Here is an 11,134-nt window from a genome sequence, read left to right on the forward strand (position 1 = left end):
TCAGACAGGGGAAGGTTAGTTTGTGGCCTGTCGGAACCAGTTAGAGCCAGATTTTCCCCGGTGTCTTTTAACTCCGCTTCTGTGGCGGGTTGCCGACAACTGCGGGATGTTTCCCAGATGTTGCTGTCTAATCATGCCCTTTAGATCCATCGGACATTTGCAGCTATGTCAGATCTAAAGGTGTGTGTGATCGCAGCCTATGATTCATGACACTAAAACTACACAGGGTCTAACTCACAAAGGAAGAAGTCAGCCTGAAAAACAACAAAGCTCCCTAATGCAACTACCTTACTTAGTGTCTACACTATTTCCATGCCTCATCCAGTGGATTAGCCTCTCTGCTGCTCTGCTTCCGGGGAGAGGACAATCTCCCGCTCTGTACGGGGCCTTATATGTTCTCTGGTAGTGCTCCGCCTCCTTGACAGTGATTGGTGCCTTTTTCCCTCCATTTCCCCCCAGTCCAATCCTGAATCTTGGAAGGCAGTCAGAAGGGTAGACCTATTGCAAAATTTACCCAAGGCTCCGGGCCTTTGTGGAAGACAGGCTCCCTTGAGGCCAAAAGGCTGCTCAGGCTTAGGATCATGACGACTGGAAGAAATGTACTTGTTTCAAAAAGAAAATAAAATTGAATTGTATGTAACATAGCTTCAGGCCCGTAGCCAAGATTTTGTCATTCATGGGGCCTTTAAATACGTTGGGGGGCACTGACCTCACACACAAAAAAATTAAAATAATTTTTTTAAAACTCACGCTTGCCGGTTGAAGCAGGCAGGAGCAGTTGGAGCAGGCAGCCGTTCATCCGTGGAGGCCTCCCAGGGCAAGGGGCTCCGGCAGTGACAGGGGGCAGGGAAGCCACACTTGGGGAAGAGGTGGCGAGGGTGGTGGGGGGCCTGGGCTAGATGGAAGTCGTGAGGCCTTGGCCGGAAGTCAGGGGGGCAGGCCCTGAAATGCCCCATTGTCGCTACAGGCCTGCATAGTTTATATAAAGACTGCTGTCCCTTTCTTATGGAAAACAGGGCATGACCAAAGAGCCCTTTCATAGTGTTATTCTGCAGTCCCAGGGAGTGGATAGAGTGAAATAAATTCCTTTGCCTGAGATCCTGGAGAAGCACAGAATATTATTCTGACAGGATAGTCTGAATATTGTTATTAGTGGCAGTTTCTGCAGGAGGGAAATGTGGTGACGGGTGAGCACCCCTGCCAGCAATGCCTTGCCAGTGTGGTTGTGTGGCAGAGACACTGTTGTTCAGATTTGTGCTTGAGTGCAGGGCTTTTTTAAAAAGAAGAGAGGTGCCGGGACTCTCAGGAGGGAAATGTTCTTAATCTGTATACCAAAAACTCACGAACGTTTAAGCATTTAAAAAAAAAAATCGTGGAAGAGGTTCCGGAACTTTGTTCCGGCACGCTCCCCCAGGGGAAAAAAGCCCTGCTTGAGTGCAAAAAATGTATTTCCTACTGAATTTTGTTTCTGCCGGACTTTTCACTTGTAACAAATGTCTACTTTTGAGTTATCTAAATTGAAAGGAGGTGCTGTTTTCTACAGAACTTTGCATAATGACAAGCTTCTCCACAAACAATAAATTGTTAAATGGTTTACTTTTTTTTTTTGCCAGACGGATTATTGGAACATCGGGCGTCCTAAAGGACTATGGCTGTCTTCAGCAGAGGTCTGTAGCTTTGCTGGTATGTTTAATATGCAAAGCATTAAACAATTTAAGAGGGAAAAAATATTCTATTTACTTCATTTATTGCTCATCTTTCTTCCTGAGACTCAAGGTGAATTGCAAAGGCTAACCTTGATTGACTAAGAGCCTGGCTCAACAGAAGACACCTTCGTGTGCATATAAAATACAGAATTCTCTCCTAAATATACATACCAACAATCTCAGTCTTCAAGGCAGGTATCTCATAATGTGTTTTGCATCTTATTTATTTATTTAATTCAACTTGTATCCCACCCTCCCCCACAAGTGGACTCAGGGCAGGTCACAACAGAGATGTCCTAAATATACATACCAATCTCAGTCTTCAAGGCAGGTATCTCATAATGTGTTTTGCATCTTATTTATTTATTTAATTCAACTTGTATCCCACCCTCCCCCACAAGTGGACTCAGGGCAGGTCACAACAGAGATATAAACAATAAAACCGCTTCTTAAAACCATAACAATAAGAACCCTGAATAAAAAACAGATGGTAGGTCAGCAATAGACGATTGTACAGCTTGGGCTGAAAATCAGGCAGGCAGAAATATGATGAACAATCCTGTTGTACTTGATGGTGACAACTGCCATAGAGGCCAGGCGGGCGTCTTTTGGGCCGGGGACTTCCAGTCAGTGTAGCTTTGCCGAGCGTAAATCTCTCCGGGGCACATATGGGGAGAGAAGGTCCCACAGATATGTTGATCCCTGGCCAGGTAGGGCCTTCAGGGTTAATACCAACACCTTAAACCGGACCAACTACTCAATTGGTAGCCAGTGCAAATGACGGAGCGCTGGCTGAATGTGTGCTCGTACAAACGTTGCAGTCAGAAGGCGCACCACTGCATTCTGCACCAACTGGAGTTTCCGGGTCAGGTTCAAGGAGAGCCCTGCGTAAAGTGAGTTGCAGCAGTCTAACCTGGAAGCGACCGTTGCATGGATCACTGTAGCCAAGTCCTGGGGGAAGAGATAGGGAAACTAGCTGCCAAACCAGTCTAAGATGGTAAAAGGCTTTCCTCCTCCCCTTAAAAAGAGCCGCATTACTCAAGTAGCTGTCTGAATTTCAAAAAGGGAATTAGGTAGGAAATTATGGTAAGTTTCTTTTTCATGTCTCACCAGGGAGACACATTGCAGTTACAAACAGCAGCAAAACAAAATGCCCCAAAGGTGAATTAATCCCAAGATCTGTCTCTGCTTGACCAATTATGTGACAAAATATGACATTTTGATTATCTAGTTGTAGGTTACATCCTGTGGTCAAAACAGACAAAGTTAGCATTGATTTTAATGGCTCTGGACATAGTGTGCATTCAACTTGGTCAGATTACCTTATGCAGTTTCTACAGTCCGTCAGTGCTTATCACAGCAGTATTGACATCAACGTGGCTCTCCCACTGAAGTTAATTGGTATAAATCAAAGTTGTTACCCATATCAGAAGGCAACTATAGGGCACTTCAAATAAAGGTGAAGTTTAACATTAGAGATGAAGGGATCAAATATTTAGGGACTGGAATTTTTAAAAACCCTGAATAAGGGAGCCAAGTTTAATTTAGTTATGTGGTTAAATATGATAAAAATAGATGTAGACAGATGGAACCAGCTGAAAGATCTCTCTGAAGAGAGGTTAATATTGTTAAGTTGATGTCTATTCTTAGCTCCCTTGCTCATATGAAGTTCAACCATTTCCACCAATAGGACGTTGTCAATGGGTTCAACCTTTGCGTTTCACAAGACCGGTGGTTTGAATTAAATAAAATGCCCAATGGCACAAATTATTTCCTTTACTAAAACATATGCGTGGAGTGTATACAACACTGGTATTTCAGCACTGGGCAGGAACTTGGATTCTTTAAGTTGCAACTGCCTCATTTTCAACATTATATCTTTCCCGAAGGACTTTAAAATGTACTTATTTCAAGGAAAGCTGAAATTCTCATCCAGTTGGTTGTAGGGGTTAGGAGCGTGGACTCTGATCTGGGAGAATCGTGTTTGATTCCCCACACCTCCACATGCAGGTGCTGGTGTGGCCTTGAGTCAGTCATAAGTTCTTTCAGAGCTGTTCTCTCAAGGGCAGTTCTTGAAAGAGCTCTGTCAGCCCCGCCTACCTCACAGGGTGTCTGTTGTGGGGAGGGGAAGGGAAAGGAGATTGTAAGCCGCTCTGAGACTCCTTCAGGTAGTGAAGGGCGGCATCTCCTCCTCCTCCTCCTCTTCTTCACAGCTGAGTCCTCTAGGAAACCTTACTTCAGGGTTACAACTTACTCATATTCAGGGCTCTAGTCGGGGGGGAGCTCTCAGGTACGGAGCTCCGGAAGAGAACCTCTAGGGGGCGGGGCGGTCACGTGGTGAAGCCCCGCCCCCTTCTTTACCCCGCCCTCTGCTTCGATCCTCATTCCGTTTGGGAATGAGGATGAAGCAGGAGGGTAAGTAGCCGGGCCTTCTGACACACTTCCGACCCCCATGATAGACCATATATGATTATCTTCCAGGAGTAATTATATCTCTGGCCAACTTCTACACCCTGACTGACTATCGCTGTAAATAAATAGATAAATGATAGAAATCTGAGAAATGGATGGGCATGCTGCAGAAATAGATCTCTTCGATTTAAAAACAGGAATGGTTTGCTAGCCTGATCTCAATCAGGTCTCGATAGCGAAGCAGGGTTGGCCTTGGGCAATATTTGGAAGGGAGGCCACCAAGGAAGTCCAGGGTCGTGAGGCAGAGGAAGTCAATGGCCAACCCCCTCTGAAGGTCTCTTGCCTTGGAAACCCCATGAGGGGTCATCGTAAGTCAGCCGCAACTTGATGGCCGTGTACACACACACGGTTTGCTGTAGTGTTCCTAACATTGCTGTAGCTTTTCTGGGATATCAACGAAGTAACTGCAAGAAATTCAAGGTTCTGGTTTTGACCTTTTAAAACCCTGAATGGTCTGGGACCTGGATGCTTGAATGACCCCATGAGCCCATCCATCCCTGCCCAGCAGCTGAGCTTGTCATCTCAGCTTCTGCTTTGCCCTTCGCCATGAACTGAGGGGGTGTGTGGGGGGGACACTGTACAAGAAGTGAGGGTCTCAGCATCTCCAGTGCAGAATGCCCTCCCCTGGGTATCACTTGTCATCGGACTGCTTGGGTTTCAGGTGCCTGGGGAAAGAAGAAGAAGAAGAAGAGATTGGATTTATACCCCGCCCTTCACTACCCGAAGGAGTCTCAGAGTGGCTTACAAACTCCTCTCCCTTCCCCTCCCCACAACAGACACCCTGTGAGGTGGGTGGGGCTGAGAGAGCTCTGACAGGAACGGCTCTTTTTCAAGAACAGCTCTTATCAGAACTACGGCTTGCCCAAGGTCATCCAGCCAGGTGCAAGTGGAGGAGTGGGGAATCAAACCCGGCTCTCCCAGATTAGAGTCCTGCGCACTTAACCACTACACCAAGCTGGCTCTCAGACTGGGAAAACTGGCTCACCAAACTGGGAAAACATGTAAGTTTGCCGGGGGGGGGAGGGCTGTCATGAGTCAAATAGTTGTTTCTTTCCTTGGGGTTTAATAATTAAAGCTATTCCCTGTCACCTGCACCCTTGATGGGCTGTTGCTTTGTAACGTTTTCTTAAACAGTAGTTTGGCTTTCAGTTGTTTCTTATTGCTGGCTTATTTGCATTGATCCTGCTTTCTAAAGCCTCATGGGTTATATCATAGATACGTTGACATTATTACGGTGATTTTTAATTGTGTACCTAGGATATGTTATTTAAAAATCCCCTTGTATATTGGTTTGTTTTGTAAAGTGCTCAAAGAACAAGGTGGGGTAGAAGACTATCAAATGAAAGATCAGCTTTGAATATATCCAATAAGCTTTGAAACCTTCCTGAAATCTCACCCTCTTCCTAGTCTGCCAGCCTCCAGGTGGGGTGGCCTGGAGATCTCCTGGGATTACAGTGGATCTCCAGACTACGGAGGTAATTTCCCCTGGAGAAAACGGCTGCTCTGGAGGATTGTATCGATCAATCTAATTTATTACCGCAAGAGCCAGTAAAACAGTACAATTCTGATATAAGAAGGATTAAAACAGTAATAACCAGGGGTCATTTCCTGCGGGAGCACACAGGAGCGGAGCTTCGGCAGTAAGGAGCCCAGGGGGTGGGCACATGCAACAAGCCCCGCCCCCTGCTCCCAGCAGCCTTCAGTCGGGCCACGAGGAGCAAGAAGCAGCCAGGTAAGTTGCAGAGCTCCCCCCCCTGGCCCGCCTTCAGGCACAAGCTCTCCCTCCTCTGTGAGGGCAGATCTGCACGTTCCCCCCCCCCAATAGCTAGCAATCCAAAACAGTCCAGTGAAGCCTGAGCGGTGGGTGCTGCCTTCTGACACACTTCCGGTGATGTCAGGGGGTGTGGCATATGCAAATAAGCTATGCTAATGAGTTATGCTAATGAGTCCCTGCACTTCTTTTTCTACGAAATGACCCCTGGGAATAACATAGGGATAGTATAAAAACATTAACAAGAGAAAATTAATAAAATTAGTAAAATGGAGGATTGTATCCTGTTCTTTCCCCAGGCTTCACCCCCCAAATCTCCCGGAATTTCCCAGTCCAGAGCTGGCAGCCCCATGTCCCCCCGGTCAGAAATGCCAACCTTGCTAGAAGGCACCTGTGTCACAAACTGTATGGCCACTATTGAGACTGACTGTCTTCAAACCCGAGACAGAAGGCCAGCCCTGTCGCCCAGATGCCCAAATGGAGCTTATGGTCTATGAATCCCAAGCAAGGCAGAATGACGGTGTTATCTACAGTCAAATGGGCATGAATTTTAAGTAATTTGATCACTGTGGACTGGGATCGTGAACCCTGTGGCCCCTTGCATGAATTCCATGCATTCCTCAAAATCATCTCATTTGTATTCTAATTAAAGTGCTGCTATTTTTATCATTTTATTCTTTCCTGGGATGATTGTATTGTGTGCGATTGATCCTAACGTTTCCTGACATGCAGACTGATGTGTGTTTCGTAAACAGAAAATGAAGTGACAGAACTAATTAAAAATCCATCTGTTCCGTTCAGCAAGTGCTGTGCCAGGCGGTTCGTACGAGACTTTTGGTCAGCAGCAACATTGCGCCCACGCTGGCGTCCGCTGGCACGAGAGCAGCCGTTGCCTGGGGAGTCCCGTCGAGTCTCATCCTGGGCGACAGTCTGTCAGGTGGCTTCACAGCCTCCACCTTGTTTGCAAATACGTCTGCCCAGCAAAATGCAGATCACATTGTTAGATATAACAGTTGTGTATCCCAGAATCCTCCCTCACCACGCTGGTGGACAGAACCATTCCCAGAAATAACTTAGTACAGTCAACACTGAACACATGAAGCCACCTAATGCTGAATCAGACCCCTCGGGCCAGTCAGCACTGTCTACTCAGACTGGCAGCAGCTCTCCAGGTTCTCAGGCAGAGGACTTTCACATCACCTACAACCTGATCTTTTTAGCATTGAACCTGAAACCTTCTGCATGCCTAGAAGATGCTCTGCCATTGAGCCACTGCCCTCCCCATGGCTACAATGAAATTTATACTAGAGACCCGCAGCTTTTAGTTCCGATCTGTATGTAAAATTTTGCCCTGTACACAGGGGTCATTTCGTAGAAAAAGAGCTAGGGGGACTCATTAGCATAACTCATTAGCATATGCCACACCCCCTGACATCAGGGGCCCGGCGGTGGACCTGCAAGGCTGACGGGAGTCAAGGAAACCCCGCCAAGGCCCTCCCTGGCCCCAGGCAGGCAGGGGTGGGGAGAGGCGGGGAGGAAGCAACTTACCCTTCCTCTTCTCCTGCCTCCTCCTGGCTGAATGAGGGCTGGAAGTGGGTGGCCAGAAGCAGGGGGCGGGGCTTTGTCGTGTGCCCCGCCCCCCTGCACCTCACCCAGGGGAACTGCGATTCCCCCCGAATCGACCTCTGCCTGTACCCTACCCCACTCCACCTCCTCTTGGGCCTCATTGCCCACTTGACTGCTTGGCTCACAGGGCTGCAACCTCACAAGAAGTCACACCAGACAGACTCTCCCCTTCTGTACAACACTGAACGGGCATAGACGGGTCATTTCTTGCAGGAGCACACAGGAGCGGAGCTCCGGCAGTAAGGAGCCCAGCGGGCAGGCACATGCAACAAGCCCTGCCCCCTGCTCCCAGCAGCCCTCAATCAGGCCACGAGAAGCAAGAAGCAGCCAGGTAAGTTGCAGAGCCCCCCCCCAGCCCAAGTTCATGTACAAGCTCTCCCTCATCTGTGAGGGCAGATCTGTGCATCCCCCCCCCAACAGCTAGCAATCCAAAACAGTCCAGTTCAGCCTGAGTGGTGGGTGTTGCCTTCTGACACACATCTGGTGATCAGGGTGTGTGGCATATGCAAATAAGTTATGCTAATGAGCTCCTTCACCTCTTTTTCTACAAAATGACCCCTGGCATAGACATAAGATTTCTTTGGCTTGGGTCTAGATGGTGCAAGTGGGCGCCCCAAGGGAATCTTGGTCCGTGGGCCTGTGGTGGCTCTTAGCTACCGTACCTTGAACCTGGTTCCCAGATCTCCCAAGCTCCCTTGCCTGTCCACTCTTGTCCTCCCAAAAAGCAAGCAGTAGCAGTACGGACCAATGCTCCCTCTAAGCTGTGGAGTCTTGTGAGTTGTGAGCGAGCGATTTGGCTGCTGCATAAATTCGTTTGCTCTGGAGCCCTCCTTCCTGAGCTAAGACAAAATATGTGAGCCGGAGGCTAAAAAACTGTGCGCTAGCTCACACTAACTCAGCTCAGAGGGAACTCCAGTTTCCCAAGATAAGAATGACTGTGTCACCATCCACTTAAAACAAAAAAAGCCTACGTGACTGACTGATAGAAAGCACTCCTGTTGGGGTTGAGATCTCCCAGAATTACAGCCGATCTGGAGTACAGAGATCAATTCCCCGAGGTCACAGTGGACCCTTTGAAGGGTGGACCCTTTGATGGCATCGCACGTTGCTGAGGTCCCCCCACTCCCCAGTGCCTGCCCTCCCAAGGCTCTACCCCCAGATCTCCAGAGGTTCCCCAGCCCGGAGTTGGAAACCCTAATTCCTGGACGAATCCTGCAGCAAGTGTACCGAACTTCAGGTTTGTCCTGATCTGGTCAGTGTAACACCTTTCAAGCGTCAGTCTGAGTCGACGATCCCGGTCTTGGGGGACTGGTGGGCTGATCCAGTGCCATGCAGCTTCGGGGGTCCGTAAACAAGCAGAGCCTATGCCACGCTCCGGGTCAGCCCCAAGTCTAGAAACCCTGGAAGCCATGTTGTAGGTTTGGGAGGAAACGAGCGCCTCAGATTGAGAAGGGCTGGGGTTACATCACACCCAGGTACCTTCCCCAGACCGACCTCTTTTCGCTCTCTGTTGCCTCTGAGATCAGCCCTCAATTCCTTCCCGGCACCCTTTAGTTTCCTCCTTTATATAGTCCCTCTTCCCGCTCTGTGCCACCCCCTTCTGGTGATTACTAATCCGATAGGCTACATCACCTGCCCATCACTGTGATCTCTTATCCCGTTACTTCCTTTTCTTTAGTCCAGCCTCCCTGTATAACTAGTGATGTTTGGGTGAGGGAGTGCCTACTTCCGGTGTGCGCGACGGGGCCAACGCCGGCGTCTCTGGCTCCAGCACTTCTCAGGAGTAAGGCTGGAACCTGTCTCGCTCTCGCAACCGCACTCTCCCCTCTTCGCGTCTCGGTCCATCCCCAACGTGCCCCTTGCCATTCCGTCCCCCCAACCTCTTGTCGTTCTGGATTCCTCCTGCCCCAGGGTGCTCGCTGAGGGAGGGGTTTGGGGTCTCGAGTGGTTCCCAGCCCACCATTTGTCACGGGGATTTGTGGGGAGCTCGGCGCGGGTGGCGCCAGTCCCACAGCAGCAGCCTGTACAGCCGCGGAGGACTAGTTACCATTTTGCTTGGTGTCTTTCCAAGCTAAGGTGTCCCCTGTCCTATGAGGCCACCTATCTGGTGTCGACGCCTTCGGAGGCCCATGAGATTTACAACTCACTCTTTTTGCCTACTTGACCTCTCCTGTTCACACGTTTTTGTCTGGCATCCATTCCATTCATCTTTCTCCGTGAAATGGTAAGATCGCAAAAATTCAGTGAAGTTTTCATTTATGTATTTATTTAAAACGCGTCCTCCTTTCCCCTGACTAACTCAAGGCCCAAGGCAGACAACAACAATATAAAATACAGTTACATTGTTAACTAATAAAATAATAAATATAAAATACATAGAAACTACATTCAGTTGAGCAACCGTGTTGGTCTAAAGCAGCAGAACGAAGTTCAAGTTCACTGGCACCTTTAAGACCGGATAACGTTTTATTCAAGGCACGCACACTTCTTCCAGATACATTGTAATGGAAGTTACCAGTCCATACATACAGGTAGAGGGTGAGCAGCAAATTACCATACAGTATAATGTATAAAGAGCCTCTTGCTCAGGATAAAAGAGGAGAGCGCAAAAGTGGGCTTGAAGCTCAACATCAAAAAAACTAAGATCATGGCATCTGGCCCCAACACTCCTTGGCAAATAGAAGGGGAAGTCATGGAAGTAGTGACAGACTTCACATTCCTGGGATCCCAGATCACTGGGACAGCAGCCATGAAATTAAAAGATGCCTGCTCCTTGGGAGGAAAGCGATGGTGAACCTAAACAGCATGATAAAAAGTAGAGACATCACCCTGCCAACAAAAGTCCGCATGGTCAAAGCAATGGTATTCCCAGTAGTCATGTATGGCTGCGAGAGTTGGACTATAAGGAAGGCCGAGCACCGAATAATAGATTCTTTTGAACTATGGTGCTGGAGAAGACTCTTGAGAGTCCCTTGGACTGCAAAAAGATCAAATCAGTCAATCCTAAAAGAAATCAACCCTGACTGTTCCCTGGAAGGCCAGATAATGAAAATGAAGCTCAAATACTTTGGCCACCAAATGAGAAGGGAGCACTCACTAGAGAAGACCCTGATGCTGGGAAAGATTGAAGGCCAAAGAAGACGGGGACGGCAAAGGATGAGATGGTTAGACAGTGTCATCAATGCAACGAACATGAAATTGAGCCAACTTCAGAGGACGGCGGAAGACAGGAGGGCCTGGCGGGAGCTGGTCCATGGGGTCACAAAGAGTCGAACTCAACTGTGCGACTGAACAACAAATAATGAAGGTGTTTAACAGATGCAAGGACCAAACTGGAATAACAAGCTTTGTTTATACGGTCACCATTTGTTTGGGTTTAATTCTTGGGGAAAACATAGTGAAAGAAATAAATCTATCAAAATCAGAGATTGATGGGCAGATATACCCTTCTTAACTGTGGAATGCTGAGCGTAATTAACATTGTCAGCTTTCTTAGAAATGTATACCAGAAAAAGCGAGTGTCTTTAGCCCAGACCTCCCAATAAACTCTCCAGGATAA

The sequence above is a fragment of the Gekko japonicus genome, unplaced genomic scaffold (genome assembly GCF_001447785.1).
Source record: "Gekko japonicus isolate JY-2015 unplaced genomic scaffold, Gekko_japonicus_V1.1 scaffold438, whole genome shotgun sequence".
Classification (NCBI taxonomy): Eukaryota; Metazoa; Chordata; class Lepidosauria; order Squamata; family Gekkonidae; genus Gekko; species Gekko japonicus.